At 33.6% G+C, this 22,384-nt stretch overlaps 1 protein-coding gene across 2 annotated transcripts in view; it reads left to right on the top strand.

The window, feature by feature from the left end:
* The first annotated feature begins 14,544 nt into the window (after positions 1 to 14,544).
* LOC132706176 (facilitated trehalose transporter Tret1-2 homolog) overlaps positions 14,545 to 22,384 on the top strand; it is a 45,483-nt gene continuing 37,643 nt past the window's right edge. Inside the window, exon 1 of one of the 2 annotated variants that reach the window (XM_060677345.1) lies at positions 14,545 to 14,717. The gene's annotated coding sequence lies outside the window, so the exon portion shown is untranslated. Of the gene's footprint in view, positions 14,718 to 14,861; positions 15,038 to 22,384 lie in introns of those variants that run through there. The other variant, XM_060677346.1, reaches the window with a different exon arrangement.

Genomic DNA, 22,384 nt, shown 5'->3' with positions numbered 1-22,384 from the left:
GGATTAATAGCAGCCATGGCTCGGAACTATTTCATATCGAGAGTGAATGCCATGTCCTACCCTTATGTGAGTTTAGATTGGACTGAATTCCATCCCTATATATGTGATAAGAAAAAAAAAACGCAACACTCGTTATACTCCCAGACTCTGAAACTGACAATAGATGCAAGCTAAATACTCTTGAATTTGTAGTTAATGTCTCAAAACCCAAAATCCTTTAATTAAGGCAATAAAATCATTCTGAGAGGTGCTTTTTCCTAGATAACAATCCTGTTGAAGTAGTTCATCAACATGCATATTTAGGAGTTACTGTCTCTTCTTTTCGCTTTCTAGGGAAATGGCATAATCTTCTGTAACCAGAGCCCAACAGTGAACAGCATGTTCTATAAATTTAAACTCAATCTCCTGGAGACGAGGTTAGAACTATTCTGTTTAAAGACGTGGATTTTTTGTGTGGAAAAACTCGATTCTAAAACTTAGGTCGCTTCTTATTAATCAATAATATTTTTTTTTGCTTTCTCAAGGGTTTTCAGGGCAATGTCTCACAAATCAGGATAGACCTTTTTGTAATTATTATTATTATTAACATGTTGTTTAATTTTATCGATTTTTTTTTCATTAGGCGTACTGTTAGAATTAACGAGAGCATTAAATACGCATTATCCTTTAGATATCCTTGTTATACGAATACTTGTATTTCCTGATAAATAATAAATAAATTATTTAAAGTAATGTAATTTTTAAAGTTTGATGCAAATACATTAACATATAAATAAATTAATGGTTTATGAAACGTGACGTAGGTGGTATGTTTTAATTTGTTTTGGTTCCCCGAAAACTGGTTGTTTTTTTTTTTGTATATTTCATTGATATATATTTCAAAAATGAAATTTTAAAAACCATTCTTGGCTCATTCGAATTCCATTGTATACGTCTGCTGGCATCCTAAAATTACGTCAATCAGTACTATTAAAGTGACCTCACAATACGTCGCACAATGACATCTTAAAATCGCGTCGCTTGATGCGATATATTCACGGCTTCACGACTTCAGTTTCCGTTTTTGCAAACTTCTTAAAATACATATAATTCAATATAAAATGAATACTACCTTATTAGACTCAATAATAAGTAATAGTATAAATTTTTAGTGAACAATGAGAGCTAGCAACACTGAACAACATTATCTTCGTACGTTAAAAGAAGTATTTAGAAGGTGTAAAGGGCATACTGATACTGATATACAGGGCCGCTACATCTAACGAACGTTTGCTTGTTGTTTAATGTAAAAGGTCCATACACTGATAAGGAGAACAGAGAATTCTTTCAATTTACAAAACTTCTGGATTCCTCCTGCTTCGGTTGTTGTTGAATCTAACTTGCTGACGTTTCTCCAATCATCCTGTCGCCTTCATCAAAGCTTCACTGAAATATCAAGGAGATCGATTCAACAACAGAGTATGGTCGAACACGAATGTTCTCCATTTTCAGTATTGTGGCTGCACATAAATATTACAAGAATTCCAGGCAGGTGTTTTCTAATTGAATGTGAATAACTAAGAGGGAAATTTTTGGGTTCATTGGGTTAAAAAGAAAATTTTATATAAACTCTTGAGGGTGATAAAATATTCAGAAATAAAAATATTTTTTTAATGTCTGATTTCTCTTTAAAAAAAATATTCTTGCAATCTCCAATCATTTTTAAAGAAATTTAATTCCTTGATTTTTTCAATCCGATGTTTGCGCTTAAAAAAATAAAAACTTTTTCTATGCATGGTCATTGTTATGACGTTAATATGACGGCAGGCAGAAAAATGAGTTTATATTTTTTTAAGTGAGAGATCTTCTCAACAATGAATGCAAAATGTAATCAGTGGCGCCTCTGTCTATGAACATGTAATGTTTTGCTGTTTAAATCGAAAAATTTTTTGTGAAAAATAAAATATCTATATAAAACAAAATATCAAGTTGTTAGTTACCAATACAAACGAATGTTTTTTTATTCCTTTTACAGTTTTCATGAAATAACATAACATTGTCCCAACAAGATAAGTAATAAACGATTCAACTTGTTGAAGTATTTTAATAAAACAAATAGACTTAGACTTAGAAAAGACTACAGTAAGAAATAATAGTGATAATAATATAATGATATTGTCATACCATGCAGAGAAGATGATTTTGTTCTTTTCATCGAAAACCGTACATTGGATCGAAAATAATGAAGAAATTTAATTTCTTTAGAAATGAATGGAGATTGTAAGAATAATTTTTATTTTAAGAGAAATCAGTGCCGTACCATCAATGTCGGCCAAAATAGACAGGTGAAATTGATAAAATTGTATTTGTATTTTTTCTCCTTTTCATCTGTTCCACAACGAGGCCACATTGAAATCTCGTATATCAAAATGGTTCGAGGAAGCTTGTTAATTCCTCATAGGAATATTTTACAAGAAAAAGCAAAAATAAAATGTTGAGACGAAGACGGCATCGAAAGTAAAAATTCAAAAAGAACGATGTCGGTTTTCAAATTGAAAGACACAAATTGCCTTTCTTGCGAAAAAAACTCCAAAAATGCATTCGGTCTCTCTGTGCCACAACATTATCGTTACCAAATATTTATTGAAAATAAAACTTACCGAACAGATTTTTACAATTTAGCTTTGCGATTTTGTGAACTAATTTCGCCACCACAGTAGAAAAAAAAAGATTAAATGATCTTTTATTGTTAATATATACATATTTTGTAAAAATGTTACCGATAAACAAGAAAAGATAAATTTAAAACGGCTTAAATTAAACTACAAACATTTTTTTTTTCTTTTTCACATAAAAAAAGGCTACATAATTTGTTGTTTTCTTGTGTTTCTTTTCTTCATACCTGCGCATTCTCCTGTCTTCTTCATTTAACAATTAGTACACGTAACGCAAGAATCTACAATATTCATATTCACTATCTTCATGATACACATTTTAATTACCACAACGGTCAGAACGATAATCATTTACAATGTTTTGTGATACTTTTCATTCCAATGTTAGATTCCAAATAATAATTTATTTAAATTTATTTTACACCAAATATCTTAAGAAACTTCTAGTCGGTGTCGTCTAAATTTGGATATTTCTCTAGAAAATTCAAGAGACCCAGAAACTTGTGTTTATAGCTCTTAATTCGAAAACAGAAAGATACACGTCGTAAATATGTTTTTCCGATTAACACCCTGTACCTAAAAAAATAAAGCGTTTCTGGGACTATTTTTATATATTCTTTTAAAATATCATTACGACGTTTGATCACGTGCTGTATTTTGTTTAGGGTGAAAATTTTGTGACCATTTAATTCCAAATTCTGATTTATTATGTTGATGTCTGCACCTACAAACAGATGGCGCTCAAACGGTAATCGATGCTCCGCCGCGACTGCCATCCATACATACGACTTTGTTAGAACTGTAGAAGAGTTGGGTAGTTAGCTCACCTACAGAAATTTTAGTTCGGCATATTCGTTCAGTAACTGACCACCAGATCGAGCTCAAAATGCTTAAACAATTTTTTTTCAAAAACTTGGTTTTTTGGAAGGGATCAATGTTTACTTTTCTGCACCAAAGTTGCGATCATTTATTTTCCTGAAAATAGAGAAAATTGACGTAAATACGTACCTAATTTTAAGAAACTAGTTTTTTGTTTCTTAAATCATCACTAGTCGTGGGAAAAAGGCACGCAGGAATAACAACAGGGCGAGGAAGAAAATTGTTAGTAATTTTAAGCATCAATCTAGTACAGTTTGAAGGAAGCAATATTTACAAGAGAAATTTAAAAGAAAAGAAAGATTATAAGCACTTAGTGACGAAGTTAGTATTATAGCCTTTGAAAAGAGCACAAATTTTTGTATATGATTTGTTAAGTCATTCCATATTCGATATGCATATTCCTTTTTTTAACCGCTTTTCTGAAACTTGTAAATACAATTGTACTAATTTTCGGATGTTTTGTTTGGTGTCTCCGTTATTTTCATGACAGTGTATTACCGAAGATGCCATTACCAAACTTCAATCTGCTTTTGGAATTGGTATATATGGCCAGGTCAAAAAGTTCTCGCATTCTGTTTTTAATGAATCGCCCTGTATCTTTATATACTATAAATTATGTCTTTTTTTACTTCTTGAAAAATGTATAATGCATATATGCACTTTTTCTCAGAAACAAGGAAATATATTTAGAACAATTTTCGAAAATTAAATGTTTAACTTCATTGTAAAATTTTACGACAAACAAAAGCAAATGTCAAATATTCGCTATTTTTTTTATGGACTTAAAGCAGATTTCTGTTCTTTAGGTATTTTCTTTTGGTTGACACTTGATGATTTTCTTTTAATAACGACGGTTTAAGAAAATTATGAAAAATATGATATGCTTCTACATTTTATACCAAGTAATGAAAATCCTAATATGTGAGAGTAAGAGATGTTTCGCAAAGTTTTAATTTTATAATTTTATCTAGCACATTTTTAGATATATACAATAGTTTCAGTTTATAAAAACACTTTTTAAGAATGTCAAGTACATATCTTAAATTAATGCTTAACCCTAGGACTTAATAGGACTTACATCACTCCCGTTGAGTTTCATTTTGAAATTAGCGTGATTACCAAGATCAACTCTACCCCTTCCAAAAATAGCCAATTTCGTTTTAGAGTTAGTAAGTATTAGTCCATGAGCAGTTAAGTGTGAAAGCAGCAGTTTCGTAATCGTGCAGTTTGAAGGAAATATATAATTGCGTATAGTCAGCGTATTGATGTATTGAACAGTGTTTAATGAATTTCTAAAAGTCAAAGATGTATAAAGAGAATGAAATATGCTACCCTGAACTAACACAATAGTATAATATCGATTTGAAAAATAGTTTTGGAAGAAATTCAATGCTAGGTCACCCAAACTCAAATATTTCAGCTTTGTATATAAAATGTTATGGATTACCGTGTCAAAAACTTTAGTGTAATTTGAAAGAACGAAACAGGTATTTTTCGTATGTTTTCTACTATAGTCTGCACAACTGAAGCAGTGCTATGGATAGCAGGAAATTTAGCTTAGATAGCAGGAAGAATATATCAATTTCGCATGAGACATGATAACTGCTTATGAATTACGGTTTCCAAAACCTTGGATAGTCTATGCAGTATACTAATTGTCGACTGGAATTAGTCGCTCCATAGCTATTATGGCTATGAAAATCTCTATGATCATTATAAGTTTGTGCCTGTTAGATATCCAGAACGAAGTCAGCAGTTTTTTGAGTTACTTGCTCGTTTAGAAACAAATTTAGTTCAGTGCATTTCAGTTCATTTGTTCACTCGCGCCCTGAAACATATAACAAAGAAAATACGAAGCTAAATGTTTTAGGATTTATGGAAGAAACATCTTCGTCCTCATGTAGAAAAATAGGTATGCCAAAAATTGACGCTCATTTACAACAAATCGATGTTAATGATTTATTTGGCAGACCTGTATTCTGGTCAGATGCATGCCAGGAATTGTAGTGAGAATCAACCCTCTGAACCTGGGGTGTCATATTTTACTTTGGGCGTACACATATAGTGTACAGAATTTTTAGAAGGAGGTCTGACAGCTCATACTTACCTAGAAATCCTTAACGAAGTTATTCCAGAACTGGTGGAAAACATTCCATTCGCCATAATACTGTTTACCTGAAGCAAGCGAGTCATGACTCTTAATGGAATTTCTTAATGATATTTCAAAGATGGCTAGGTAAAGTGTGTTGATATAAGAAAGTGACTAAATGATACGAATTAAGGAAAGACCCGGGCAAGCTGTAAGAATGAAATATGGCCGAACAGGTCCTTACTTTGCTTAGAATTTAATTATTTGGGGTTTTGTTAGGAGAGATACTATACAATATTTATTTATGTGTATATTTATGTTTAAATCTAAAATAAAATTACCAATTATTTTTATTAAATACTTAAATTACTTAAAATTATTCACATAATATATCAGTCTCACTATCGCTATCATTGCCTGTTCTAATTATTATTTGTTCTATATTTTTTGCAATATGCATATACGATTTTTCTGCTTTTTCTAACAGAATTTGCCCAACTTTGTGGAGGGATGTTAAAAACTTCGGTTTCTATAAGTTTGAGGACATTGGAGTTAACACGGGGAAAAACATTGATACGACGAATGGCAGATTTCAGTTGGTACCAAACATGTTCAATGGGATTAAATATGGTAAGGTGGAAGGCTTAAAACTGTATGTGCTAGATTTTTTGCATGAAATGCTTTTGGTATAATCTTCGTGAAAATAAATGTTGTTATTATACATGCAGTTTTGGATTGTTGCTTTTGTGTCACATGAGGAAAGGGTTTTAGTCAACTGCCTACTGTGATAAATTGCATTGTCCATTACAATTACGCTATTAGGAGGAATGTTTTAACTAGTTTATTTTTAAACCAACTTTAAAATAAATCAGCGGTAGTGTCTTCATGGTAATCCAGAGAAGAATCTTTAATATTTCTCGCAGACAGAGAAAGTCCATTTGGAATCCAACCATCTTTAGACCCAACATGCAGAACAGTTATTCTTTTACCTCTTTTTGATGGCGCGTTTGTTTTACACTTATCAGTTGAGTCAACCCAACGCTTTTCCGGGGTGTCTAACCAGGTTTCATCCAAGTAAATAATTTTGTTGTTCTCTGTAAATCCTAATTTTTTCTAGACATTCCAGTCGCCATTTCCGAATTCTAAAAGATTCCATTAAGACTTGCCTTTTGTCAATTTTTTTAAATCTAAAACCCATGTGTTGAATACACCTCCATAAGGTAGTTCTGCCACATTTAACACCGGTTCCATCTTTTTCAAGCCTCCTAATTAAGATATCTAATGTAGGCACGCTTCGTTCAAAGAATAACTGGTAAATTTTACTCCGTATTATATCTTGATCACTTTCATCTACACTCGAGAAAATGTCAGCATCGCTTCTTTTTTTCCTCGCTGAAATGAGATTATTCACAATTTTCCTTACAGTTGATGTTGAGATTTTCGTCAATGTGGCCGTTTCTTCTAAAGATAATGGCACCACGTTCAGTGAGAGTCAAATAAACATTGTTTATAACTTCCTTAGTCTCAATAGAATAGTGTTTTCTACATTTGGGCGGGAGCATCTCCTGAGATACACTAGACCCGCACATATTTTGCATAATTCGCACACGATTCAACACAGAGTATTACACACGAAATAAGAATGATTACTAATAAACTTAAACTAAGTAGTATACCAAACCACAGAATATTAAACACAGGAAGGTATAAAATTACTTTCTATTACGGACCACAATTTCACCTGAATTTAAATTCCGAAATTTAAGGTTGCATTGTATGTTAATGACCAGCCTTGGATAATCCCATTAAAAGGAATTGGTCACTTTCTTATATCTATGAACAGACCATACCAAGGGGGCCTGTCAGATAGCCTCCGCGATCTTCCGATCTCTCAATTTTGGATTTTTTTATGGGGCCATATGAAAAATGAAGCAGAAGTTCCAGACGCAATTCATTAACCCCTTCGAAATCTACAAATTATACCAATGATTCTTTCTAACGCTATTAAATAAGGATTTTGCATTAGAGAAAATGGTCGTCAATTTGAACATTAGCTTAAAAAATTTGTTTGTTTCTTTTTTTAATAATGTCATTTTGTGTTTTGTTGTAATGTGACTTTATGCTACAAAAACTGTTGTTGCAAACTTACTGTTATTATAACAATTTAAAATATTTTATTATTATTCTTCGTTGGCAATATCTAGCTGTCCATTTTTTATTTATGATCTAATGACTATGAAACTAAGCGTTGATTTTGGAAAATTGTCATTTATTTGCTTGTTTCTGAGAAAAAGTGCATACTGTTTTATATTTTTACAAAATTAAAAAAACTACAAATTTTATAGTCTACTATTATCCAGATATTAAAAAAATATATATACTTTGATAACTGTTTGACCTGGCCCTGTATATACTAGTTCCGAAGGCGGAATTGAGTTCTACGGGAAGTGTTATATAGAGGCAGTTTTTACATTTCGGATAAGTTATTTGATAGTTAAGATACGATGGGTGCCTAAAAATGCAATATTTTAAAGTTAGCACTGTATCTTAAAAACTAAAAGTTCTATGAAAATGTTGTTAATGGCTTCTTTTGCTTCAAGAAATAGTAGTGCGCTATAGCGAAAACCGCAACTTTGCTCTCGTTTACATATTGACCAAAATCACTATTTTTAGCCTAGTTTTTCATTTCTTCTGCACAAAAAAACAGCAACGCCGAATGTGCTGAACATTGTGGTATACTTTTTTCAACGAGTCTTCAGTGACCACCTACAGGAATATAGGAAAATTCATTCTTGGATTATATGAACATAGTCCTTATTAAAAGGGCGCTAAAATCAAAACTGTGTTTGGTTTCATCTACTAGATTTACCTACTGGAAAATTTTGATTATTCTTGGCTCATTCAGAAAACGAATAATGCTCTTGGTGGCTTCATGACAGCTTTTCTTCAAATGGTGGAAAAAATTTGCACAAAATATAAATGCATATAAATATAATGAGATCTTAACGCATTTTATTAATATCAAAGGCACATCTACAGTTTTTGCTGTATAACGTAGCGCGACGATCGATTAACAAGCGTTGATAATTGATTTTCACGTCTCATGACGCGGTCCATCGACCATAAACGTTTTTCACGCTCCCATTATCGTAGACGTTTATAAACAAACGATTTTGTAGAACAAATATTTACACTTACTAAAGAGTCTTGGATTATAACAGTAGACAACACTTACTGTGCGTCGAATTGTGGTTACAAATTTAATATTACTATTTACCCCTCTCTTTCCAGTTCATGAAATTGTGAGCGTTGTACTTTGCTCCGTCGCATGCTGAAAGATATAAGTACTATAATTTAAAAAAAACTCACTACGTAGATGGCGTCTTCGTACATTTTCACGCCACAGGCCAAGGAACAAAATTTAATACAGTAACTTAACTGAGACAATAAACTAAACTGAGACAGGTAACAGTACAGTATTTATTTTATACTTAGAGTTAAAAGACAACAACATTAGAAGTGGCTTTCTAAGTAGTCACTGGCAAATAATTTAAGACCACTAAATTCTAGACAAGGAGTTCCGCACAAATCCAACGTACCTAAAAATCACAAAGAACAAATTCCGGAAACACCCAAGCCAAGCTGAGAAAATAATAATAGAGCCACTGCTTTATAATTTTACTTGTAGCGCTATCTGCAGGCAATTATATTCTCTATAAAGGTTAGAACAGGAAATAGAGCAGAATCGGAAACGTGTTCACCAAATTAATCCCTCTTTATTTCAGAACCAAACTACCTAGGAAGCTACATACCTACATTATATATGATATAGGATTGTAACAATAAATAAGGATAATAAAAAGCTACTATACGTATTTACATGTACACCGTGTGCGAAATAAATCGATCCACGATCTGGAAATCCATAGGAGATAGGAAAAAAACTTTCGTACAAAAGTTAACAGTACAGATTTAATAAAACTTCTGAATTCATACTTAAAGAAATATTTAATAGTTAATTATCTAGCTTGATTGAAAACACCTAATAACAAAAATAAATAATTAAAGTTTATAGGCTAACTAACCAAGGTCACAAATTTGAATAAATAAATCTATGAAAAAAAATAACTAAAAAGGTTCGTTAAAAACAACTATCTTTGACATTTCTGTTTGTGTTTGTTGTTTTTCATATGTCTATTTAAAAACTTCATAGTTGTCAATTTTTTTGTGGTGTGTATTTTATTTGTATTTTAAATAAGTTATAGTTTTTTGGTTAACCTACAAACTTTAATTATTTATTTTTGTTATTAGGTATTTTCATTCAAGCTAGATTTTAAAGTTTTATTAAATCTGTTAAAGAGTGTGATATAAAGTGGATTTTTTTCCATAATTCTAAGTATTAATAGACACTTTGTATTGTTAGCAATAAGTTTTATTCGTATATCTAGAGTATTATATCTTTAAAGGAAATGGTATCATGTGTCTGCTATTTAAAAAATACCTAATATTGCCAACAAGTAGGTAAAATTTAAATATAAGATAAATTACAAACTTACCTTATTTTTTGTCCTAGAATTGATATCTGGATAAAAATATAAAGTTTTAAAATCTTGAGATTTTGTTAATTGAATTAGTCAAAACGGCACCACCTATTTGGGGCACCCTGACACCCTGCATAAGCTGAGGCGCATCTGTCAAACTGATTGAGTAGTGCATCATCTCCATAGTCTGTGGTGAAATTTTCGTTGCAATACCTGCATCAGTAGCGTCACAACACCATTTGATTTGATTTGTTCGTATCTTCTATGGGTTTCCAGATCGTATAGTGGATCGTTTTATTTGGCACACAGTGCTGATTCATACACATAATGAAACTTAAATTGAATTCAAAACGAAATCCCAATTATAAAAAAAAAATCTTATAGGATCACAAAAATTCTCATTTTACTGAACTATACAGCAATCAGCAACGATACAGTTAGCGTTTCGGACTTTCCGTTCATTTTTTCTCAAAAGACAATACAATATGTAGTACGAATTGAAACTATTTTACTTTAAGTTGGCGAAAAGTCAAGTCACTTGATTAAAAAATAAGAATTGGGATAAGCGCTCTCTGATGACAGAGTGATGTACTAGAAGAAGAGTTTTGTTTTTTCAAATTTATTTCGACCGTAAGTAGCATAGGTAGAATAGAATCGACTTTTACTAAAAAGTTATTATAATTAACTATTATAAGTGATGCAAACTAAAAAGGCACATATATAATAATGATGTTTTTCTGGTTAGTTAGATACATAGATCAAGAACCGGTCAAGTTAAAACATACCACAGACCACAAAAAATCATCAACCGCGTTATAAAGCATTTACAACAACACACAGCAAAAGAAAAGAAAACAACAATAAATAAAATACGTATTTTGTTTTAACGATATTGTTTAAATCGTTTTAGTTGCAGCATTAGTGTGAAGATTCCATTTTAAATAGGGATATAGATACCAGACAGATATACCTAGATACTTGATGGACTCAGCTTCATATTTATGTAGTTTCGAGAGGTTTTTTTGTTCAAATCAATTAATTATTTTTTCAAGATCTCCTTCAACCTGTATCTTTAAGGTTAACAAAGGAACAGAAGTATAAATTATTGCGTAACTGATTATTTTACAGTCAGCTTTTTGATATTCGCTTGATGTACCATTTACAGTAACTGTTTCAGATTATACATAACACATCAGACACAGTTTTTAAAAACACTTGATTGTTAACTCGAAAGCTTTCGAGAGATCAACAAATATGCAGAGAAATGGTTGGTTTTTATCTAAAGATCGTGGGGATATGAGGATAATCTCAAAAGTCGGTCTTTTCTAGCGAAAGCCACATTGTTTGTTCTTTCGCAAATAACACACAACAACCATTCGATATGTTAAATTAGTCTATACATTATCCCACCTAGTCCTGAAAACTCTCTGGACGTTCAATGTAATTTTTTATATACGTTGAACAATGATAACATATTTTATTAATACGCATGCACAGAGTAAGAAGAATAGTTAATAACAAAAAATTAAATTTTAAATCCTTTGGTTAAACCAACAATCAACATCATAACAATTTTCGTCATGCCATGCGCTCTGCTTATAGTAAGTACCCATTAATTGATGCTGGTATGGTTCAAAAACTTTCATGTTTGAATATTTGTTTCTTCAATATTTCTTAAAACAACCTTTTTGGATATCAAAAGAAATTATTATCTGCTCCAAGAGAAATCCACACTTGGATCCCAAAAAGCCGCTCTTGTGCATGTAACTGATGCGACTTTTAGAATATCAAGAAAAAATTGCTGTTCAAAACAGAAATATATTATGTGGGCTAAATTATTGGACATATGTTCTTTTATAAATTGTAAGCTTTCTAAACTCATTGATAGCAACCAACATAGTTTCTACAAGATCAATTCCGGTTGTCCCTTTCGCTCAGAGAACTTATGAATCAATGAAGAATGGTCGGGATCACTGCGTGGCTCATATAACCTTTTCCAAAACCTTTGATATGCTTAAACTTGGAAATTTGAGTCTGAAATGGAGGATCTTTTAACAAACTATCTGCAACATAGAATCATGTGTGTTGTTGTTACCGGAATGAGACTGGTTTGATTAGATGTGACTTATTCTCAAAGGCTTCCTCCATAAATATATTCGCGATTATTGGTGATAATAGGTTAAAGGTACTGACAATAGAGCTAAGGGGTAATCCTGCTTTGTAAATCTTAGGGATTCTGTAGAGACGAGGAATTTTAGAGTCATGAAAAGTGACAGACTTTTTCACAGATTCTAATAGAAAAAAATCCTTAATAACAGATTTAAGTTTGCGTTCCATGGATGATGTAGGATCTCTTTTAAGTTGACGATAGAATTCGTCTAACCTTTTCCTGATATTTATTTGTGTTCATGACCGCCGTAACATTTTCCTCATCTGCTTCTAGAATTACAATGTGTGGATTAGATTTTAGAGGAATGCGTTCTGGCTTTGAAATATTAGAGCGGATGAGATTTTCACGTGATTTTTAGAAAATTATGACGTCATGGTCTTCAAAACGTAAAAAAGAGTCAGTATATACAGTAATCCAGCCAGTTTCAGTCCGCGATTTTCTAAATTTCTGCTTTGGCGCATGATGTCCTCTCCATAATGGCTTGTTAATTTTTCAAAGAAATTTACAAAACATCTGGATTCCTCCTGCAACCCCACACTTGCCACTGTTGTCCTTCCTTATATTCAAATCATAACTGACCATAAATCAAAAATTCTGTCAACCAGGAGTTTACAGCGAAATATCTATTAGACTCAAGGAACGCGAAAGAGCCTTAAGACTACGAAAAATCCGAAAATTTATAGAAATAGCACTTAGATCACCAGATGGGCCCGTTGTACCCCCAGACCGCGCTAGAGGGCATCCCGAATGCCGTCCCTCCTTTAGCCCAATACCGTACATTGAGTCCGGATCGATCAGGGCCGTTCCGAAGACTCCAAATTTTGCCCGTGTCAATGCAGGGCGCAGGGCACTCGTGAGCAGATGATACGGGGTCTCCTCCCCTCCCATGCACCTGACCCGGGACCCAGACCAACATGACATTCCTCACCTCGGCCACTTTCCTCAGCACCCATTGCACCCGTTTATCAACAAGGAGCGGGGGCGCACTGACTTTAGCACCATAAATGCAGCCATACTGTCAGAACAGAAGAATACTCTCCTGCTACCGTAGTTGAGCCGACGCACCTCGCTGGCCGCCATCAATATAGCGAAAATTTCCGCCTGAAACACGGTGCAGTACTGACCCAGAGGGACCGACAACCTCGATCCCGTTGTCTCGAAGTACGCTCCAGCTTTGGCCAAATCTCCCATTCTGCACCCTTCTGTGTACCAGATAAGCCCATCCCAGGAGCCAACTCTGCCCTCACTCCACTCCTCCCTTGATGGCAAGAGAAAGGTCCACTTGTCAAAGAAGGTTTTAACCGCGCCTTAGGTCTTTAACTTTTGCAAATATCAGGCATACGAGACAATGTACATGTCTCTCCTTTAGCTCACCCGACTTTAACAGTATACAACCAAGTACAGAGTAGAATGCGAGCCAATTTAATTCAAGCTTTGAAGAAACCAACGGGATGATTAGCGAAACGTCAGCAAGTTCGATTCATCAAGAACCGACGCAGGAGGAATGCAGAAGTTTTGTAAATAGTCCTCAACAGCTTAAATGTACCACAATTGTGAGGATCGAATCGTTAGTGTTCAAATAAAAGTTATTTTCGTTGCACTAGACAAAGACGCTTTCACTCTTATAATGAGAATTTACATATATTATCGCTTGATCACTGAATTCCACAAGGCAATATGTTCCTATTTTCCTTGTATATAGATAATATATCATATTTATATCTTTCGGGGCAGACTTGTATTCAGTATCAGGTTTTCACAGCTAATTAATGATATTTCTAACTCTCCTGCTACGTTGCATGAGATTATATAATAATATTGTCAAAGGTGATAGTAGTATTGAATTACTTAATACTAATTTACGATCTTTTAAGAAATTTATATGAACTGAATTTGTGTTACATTTCACTCAAATTGATCTACGCGTCTGGCTTTGTTAGTTGTTCTTATCATTATTTCTCTTACATTTTTCTATAATTAATCTGCTAAAAGTAGTTGAGCATAAATAAATACGAAGTGATTTATTTATTTATTATTAATATTAAAACGTTCTTCTAATTTCCTTGTCTCTCCTCGCCATTTCAAATTCGCCGCGTCGGAGGGAAAAACGCGGACAACCGGTATACGCGCGACGTTACAACGGCGTCACCTGACGACGTAGCCGCTACGTCGGCGAGCTACGTATCGATCGTATCGACAACAATCAGGCGTGCCAGGAAAAACAGCTGAGCATCTGGAGTGAAGCCCATTCGCGCGAAGTTGGCTGCGGAGCGAAGTCGTGTGCCATGGAACCAGAACGGGTCGCGACGATTCTCTAGAATATCGGGCGCTTCGTCGAAAGGATCGTGCAACTACGCTTCCCGACCAACGGAAAACTGACGCAAGTACGTAAACCCGGTTTTATTCTTTTATACGTTTTGCCGAACTTGTTTGTTTTACAATATACCTCCTTTGTTGTCTGGGGGTATTACTTTGTTGTTTTACTACTTCCAATTCTCTCTACATTGTTGTTTATTGCTTTTATTGCGATTTAAATTGGCGCGATTAAGGCGATTATTTTAATTGGTGTAACGAACGAAATTCAAATTGGTTCGCGAATATCGGCTTTGATCGGGTTTACTTTGTGCTCATTTGTGACATTGTGGCATACAAGGTTCGACATTAAATAATTAATTGCGATAGGTGAAGAAGTTTGGGTTCTGTGGTGAGTTTGCCATCGAGGAACGGATAATTAGCAAAACGTTTCGACTTTATCACGATAATTGCAACAACGGTCAATTAATAGTTCTGGTTTATTGGGTATTAAGTGGGAGAAGAAGTTGGTGAAATAATACCTTAATTTTAGTTGGTGCTGCGTGTAGAATTGAAACAGCAATACGTTAAATTGCATTTAAAATTTCTAAAAACTCATTTTTTTATAACCTTTCTGAAAAAAAGCACTTCCGTATTTCAGTTTCTGAAACTTACACACTCTGAGTCTTTCCTAAATTACGGCCACACTAATTTTCATTCATTATATATATTAATATATATTAATTATTCTAAGATCAAGTAAATAGTAACGTATATAGGAGAAAAAATAATATGAAAGTAGATAAATAAAGTTCGTTGGAAAATTTACTTATCATGTTCCGAATAGTCAGCTAAACTATAGTCGATTTCGAGAGCGTGTTCTACAGAGTTTTCTAGCATATTATCAGCTTCCCATATTCATCATTCATTTCAGAACCATTGTCTTTATTCTTACTTCTTATAAACCCATTTAATATGCGATTTAATTCAGTATTTTTTCTAATTTTTTGAGGTGGTAAAGTCTGTTCATAGATATAAGAAAGTGACTAACTGATACCGGGAAAGACCCGGGCAAGCCGTAAGAATGAAATATGGCCGAACAGGTCCGTACTTTGCTTAGAATTTAATTATTTGGAGTTTTGTTAGGAAAGATACTAAACAATATTTATTTATTTATGTATGTATTTATATTTAAATCTAAAATAAAATTACAAATTATTTTTATTACCTACTTAAATTACTTAAAATTATTCACATAATATATCAATATCACTATCGCTATCATCGCCTGTTCTAATTATTATTTGTTCTATATTATTTGCAATATGGATATACGATTGTTCTGCTTTTTCTATATGTTTAACAGAATTTGCCCAACTTTGTGGAGGGATGTTAAAAACTTCGGTTTCTATAAGTTTGAGGACATTTTTTGTATAATTATCACAGGCGTATTACTTTTGTAGGTTCAAGCTTTGTAGAACCTCAATTAATTGCTTTTTGGTATTTTCTTCGTGAAAATAAATGTCGTTATTATACATGTAGTTTTGGATTGTTGCTTTTGTGTCACATGAGGAAGGGGTTTTAGTCAACTGTCTACTGTGATAACTTGCATTGTCCATTACAATGACGCTACCTTTTCCCAACGCACAAAAAAACATAAGCAAACATAAACAAAAAACGCATAAGTTAAGAATTATAAACTCCTTTTTATAACAGCCATTGTGTCAAAACTATTTAACTGCGAAGGCACTATACACGGCACTTTCGGAACAATTAAAACGTGTTGCCGACGGCGATCTCAAATTCCTACGGAATCGCCGGAATGTGCGCTATGCGAAATCGTCTATTTCGAACGTTTTCGTTTAAAGCACCCGGTCGGTCGTTTCGAGGTACTTGCTTTACGCAAAAGTAAAACGCACAATTTCCGTAGTCGAAGATGTTCTCTATAATTATGCAACTTAGCAATTTTTCTCGGGTAGCGTTACAGGGCGGCTCACTATTTCAAGGACAATTGTAAATAAAAAAATATATTTATTTATTTAATCAAATTCACAACAATTTTGGCATCCATAGAAAAGGTTCCAACAGACAAACCGATACAATACATAATAAAACAAAATATAAAATTTCCTTCACTCATGTCGCTTATACACTCCCTCAGGAATCATTCGCCCGTTCTCTTGGAGTATATTGTTGTACTCAATCTTTTTTTGAGTTTTTAAATTTGCTCTTGCCTTGGTAATAAGTCTAATAGAGTCTAGCATGTGATTAAAAATTATAATAGGCTGCTTCTCACGGTACGAATCGAGTTTATTAGGTGATCTTGTAATATATAAACTTTTTCAGAAGTTGAAAAGTTCTAAAAAATTTTTGTTATATAAACAGCACAATGCAAAACATATAATGGATTCAGAGTGAGAATTTTTAGTCTCTACAGGAAAAGATACTTTTGTTAAATGTTATTGTTCAAATCTAAGTACGTGCCCAAGAATTTTACTACTTTACTCTATAGTAATCGTGAAGGCTCCTTAATACACCAAAACAGTTTATATATCCCAATCTAGAATGCCAAGAGCATCACTTTACCACGTGAATTTCTTTTCCCATGAATCCGAGCCACTTCGGACACTTCCGGGATATTACCCCACGGGTTTGAGACGAATCGGATGTTTTCGGAGCTTTTACCGCACGGCTTGAATTTTGACGTTTGTCAATTCTGACAGTCATGTCAAATGTACCCAAAAACTAACGGTCGTAGAAAAAGTATAGAATGCAATACGTTTGGTAAACTTTTTAAGTCACTCGTTTAATAAACACCCGCTCCGCTGTGCTCCGCTCGTGCCAAATAAACTTACTGCATTTGTTGCATTATAAAGTATTTTTTTTTAATTTTGTATGTTAACGAAATAGTTTTTGATTTATTGCCACCGGCAAACATTAGAAAACCCCCCGAATCCTTGTTTCGGGTGCAATTTTTACAAATTAAGAACCACCAGGCACTTTGTGAATGTATTCGTGTTGTTTTGCAAAGAATATACTTAAAAACACGGTCGTAGAAAAACTATAGTACGCAACAATTTTTTAAAACCTTTTAAGTCACGAGTCTATTTGGCACGAGCGGAGCGATTCATTCGTTTATAATATACTATTAACTGTTAATAAAATCATCCACGTCATGGAACCAAGAAGTTTCGCTCTTCTTAACGTTCAATGGCGGAAAAAACTATTTCTACAACTCTTTAAACGAAGGAAAGCGAGTCGATACAGAAAATTTGTACGGAACCAATATAATCGTGACGTGAAAAAAAATCTCGATGAGAACGATCTTGTCCTTCCAGATAAGCGAAACAAGTACCGCGAATGTGACGTACCCACTCAAAACGAAACCAAACTCCGAGAAACATTTTATTTCGAACGAAGGGATTAATCCCGGACAGGTGGGTTTGGACGGAGAGGGTTTTTGGTACCTGAAACGGCTGCGAATGTAGACGGAACACCGTGCACTATACAGGGCGTCGGAGATTGCGCTAACCGCACCTCGGAAATATCGGTCGATTTAGTCGAGATCGTAATCAATATCTTCAATGTCATCGTAAACACTTTAAGCTATCGATTTCGCGCATACGAAATTGCGTAGTACGATCCAAATTAGTGAGAATTATTTGGACGTCATGGAAAGTATTTTTACAATGTTTTAGTACGTACTTAAAAGAAAAATTCATATTAACCGAAAAAATCGGAAATTTTCCGCTTTAGCTGTCACTAGTAGTGTCGAAGGATTCTGTCGTGAGCATTGCACATGGCGGTTTAACCTCCTTTCGCTGCCGACATAATCCGTTGTAATTGTCCCCAAAAACTTTAAAATCGATTTCCACTGTGTGGATTAAGTGTTTATAGTGTTTAGTGAATGTTTTAAAGTTATGATTGTTGTCGGCCCTGCTGTTTTTTCCTGTTCACGCCGGTTAGAGGCCGGATGGGCCCCGGAGAAGCGGGGGAGGCGGTTTTTTGCTATCGGTCAAAGAACCTTGTTTTTGTCGAAATTCCATTTTATATATGTTAATTAACCTGGAGGATGATGGATTGGTCCAGACCCTCTTCTTAGGAAGGCATCCTTTAGGATTTTTTAATTAAGTTTACAATTGTCGTAAGCTGGTCGAATGACCTATTGTGGTCGTGGCCATTAGAAGTAAATCCAATCCGACCCAGCCGAAGCATTTCGATTCGATGTTTTTCTAATAAACTGTTTGTTTTTCCAGTCATATGATGTTCTGTTTCTTAATGCGAGAGAGTTGTAAATCGTTATTGAACTGTTAAATTTGGTGGTCTTAAACTCTAGCCAGAGCAGTTGTGCAGTGCAGTGACGTAATCTAAAATGATCCGTATGTCAGCTATTTTGGTTCCATTTTTAGACGTGTTACGATTTTAATTAATTCATTAATTCAAAGTAGCATATGCAATGCTAAAAACTAAATTAAAATTCTATTTTGTAAGGGTTTTTGCAACGTGGAAGTTGGTCATCGTGTTATAGATGGCATAACCTACTGCAAACACGGCCATAAAACGGTTATTCGCAAAAAATGCCATGTTTTTAGGTACATATTATTATTTTGTTATAAGAAGTTTATGGGAACTTGGTTCAATAGCGTATTGAGATGAACGAACAATATAAAATGCATCAAATATATGGGAGAAAACAAATATCAATTAGATAGGTTCGTTTCGACAACAAAAACATCGAAAACCCATAACGCATAGAGCAAAGAAAGGGAACAAAATCTAGTCACCATCGGAAAAAATATCTTCCTCGGAGTCTGAATCATGCATATAGATAATATGCGAGAGAATATTAGATGCATCGATGAATTTTTTCCTTTCCCAAGCCTCATTTATCAGGCGGCCTTTTCAATTTTTTGGGTGAAACCCGAAACAAAATGTTATGAATACTCCATCAGAGCATCAGAGAAGTAATATATTAATTTATTTGAACAAGTCCATAAACGCACTACAGCATCAGATGTTACAGGATTGACGGAACTTATATTTTGACATCATAATGCCGTTTACACTCTGACCAAACCATCGCTATCGCAATAAAATTGCTATGATAAGGCTGAAGCCGCAAAACGCGATGGTCATTTTCCAATGCTATGTTCCAATGGAATATTCCTTTTTTGCAGCCACTCGAGGAGGGACTGCTTGACTCAACTTTGACTAGTATTGGCTCAACAAGTCCACAGTGATAAGATGCATTGTCCAGATAAAGATTCACTAAGATTGGGCAACAACTGTTTACTGAACTATCTCTTAAAGTAACAAAAATTACAAGTTAGTTTTTTCCCAAAGCATTTTAATGTTGAGGTTAGAAAAAGTGCAATTTTCAGATAAAAAAGAAGTATAAATCACCTTTCAAAATTTTCATCCCTATTTAAAAATAAAACTGGTATACTCCACAGCATGTAAAATTATATTGCGAACCATATTTTTTCTGAATTATTTGGAGAGAATCCTCTTGCCAGCTTTTTCTAGACGCTCCTTTACTAAATATCCAAGTTTCGTCCAAAAATACTTGAATGAAAATACATCATTCTGTTTTTTTATGTATTCTCTCAAAAATGGCAGTCGTTTATGAGCGATGCATAGTTTTTCCATTATATATTTCCGGCTTGAAATACTGCATTTTTTCCAACAAAATTTCAACCTTTTTAATCCATCAATTAATGAAACATGTGAAATATCAATACTTTTGATTTCGTGTCAATTTTTGTGTAGCGATTCTACTGTTGTGAATGAGCTTTTTCTATCCAAAATCCACTAGAAAGTTATACAGATTTTAGAGTTTACGCACAATGAAGCAGTTCCATAAGTTATATCTTTAATTTGAAAGAAGGAGGGAAAATTTTCAAATTTTTTTCATGTGTCCGTATGCTATGCTCGTTACGTTCATGATCGGTGATCATCATCATGATCAGAAACAAGCTTATGCACCGGTCTTAGAGAAACGTCTAAGTACCTACCTAATTAATAATTTTCAGAAACTTAAATTGCTCAACTCATAAAATAGGATGGTTTCAAGTATGGGGACAGTAAATGCTTATATTGTGTACAGGGTTTAAGAGTAAAAAAAAAATAATCCACAGGTTTTTTGCTCTTTGATCAAAACTGTCAAACAAAATTTTTGTATCAATTTACGACATCCAGTGATGAACTAGAAAAAGATGACATGCTATGACGTAACTCCGCAATTGCTCTGACTGGACTTTGGAAGTATATATTGCAAAATTCGTTCTTAAGAAATGTTAGTGTTTCTTTTTTGTTATTAAACAGTTATCATTAACGACATTATATAAATATTTACAACTAATTTTTTGTTGCATTTTATTGTAAACTCTTCTATTCCGAAGTTGTCCTTTGTCTCTTGTACTGTAGCTGTAACATTGCCTATTTTCGTTCAGGTTGACATTTGTTTGGTTTTATATTATTGTATTATATTAAAGTTCAATTCAATTATTAATTTAAAGTCTGGTGCAAGTAGATTCTCTAAAATTGTGGCTCTATAAAGCTATTATGTAGCAGCTCCCTTGCTTTTTGATTAAGTTGATTTGATGCACTCAACATTGGTAGAATTTTAACTGTTACACTCAGAATATATCAACTTTTCAAAGATCAGTAAGCCCACGTATTTATATTCAATTACTTCTTCAAGAGCGGCTTCATATATATTACTATTTTTTCTAAAAGGTCTTACAAAAGTCTAAAACTTTTAATAAGTATATCATATACCTATGTTTAATACTTTGCGAATTATTTTAAATTTTACAATATTTACGCTGCTTCCTGTTCAATATTAGCTAACAGGGCGCTGTTAAGATTACAAAATGAACCCAAAAAAGAACTTTCTTGGAGCAGCAGATCAAGCAGTAAAGCGTTATTAGAAATGTTTTCCACATAAACACAATCTTTAGGATATCCTCACATAAAGAAATATAGTAGTGAAAATGTTATTTCAAAATTTCAAACTTCTCAATGGTAATGCGAAGGAGCTTCACATTGCTGAAACCATATTTATTTGATCTCAATATTATCAACTTCTTAAAGTTTAAATGTCTAGGTGGTTCGCGAAAAAAATATGGTCCAATAACAAACACGTAAGTTTTTTAAGGCACTCATTTATTAAACACTCGCTCCGCTGGGCTCCGCTCGTGCCAAAAAAACTCGTCACTCACATGCCTTTTAACACACTTGTTGCATAACTACTCCCTTCTCTAAAATACCCAATTATACAGCGATCTAGCATATGGAAAGTTGTAAAAATGTGCCCAAAAACTAATGGTCGTATAAAAAGTATAGTAGCCAACATCCGAGTTTAATAAAGCTTTTTGCTTCCAAAATGCAGAACATCGTTCCAAAATGAGATGCGATAACTTTTGAATTGTAATAATGACATTTGTTCAGGATAATTTTCAATTAAGAATTCTATCCTTGCCTAAAGTTTCCCTTATCTTCTTTTGCGACGTTACGACTGGTTAAGACGCTTTAATAAATTTCCTCTCCGTTATATGTATCATTATTAATCAATTAAAAACTTGACCGTTTTAGCATATTCTCTCAATTTAGGTTTTAAGATTGCAGTTGCCGAGCGAGTTTAAAACTAATTTGGAATTTTCGCACAAACTTGTCCAATTAAACCAATTGATCGCGATTCGGACTCAATGCTGGCTCGTTTTTTAACAATAAATCATCTCGTAAACGGTCCGCGTGT

Source organism: Cylas formicarius, unplaced genomic scaffold (assembly GCF_029955315.1).
Source record: "Cylas formicarius isolate icCylForm1 unplaced genomic scaffold, icCylForm1.1 PGA_scaffold_8__14_contigs__length_24414737, whole genome shotgun sequence".
Classification (NCBI taxonomy): Eukaryota; Metazoa; Arthropoda; class Insecta; order Coleoptera; family Brentidae; genus Cylas; species Cylas formicarius.
This window is presented reverse-complemented; position numbering and strand designations above follow the sequence as displayed.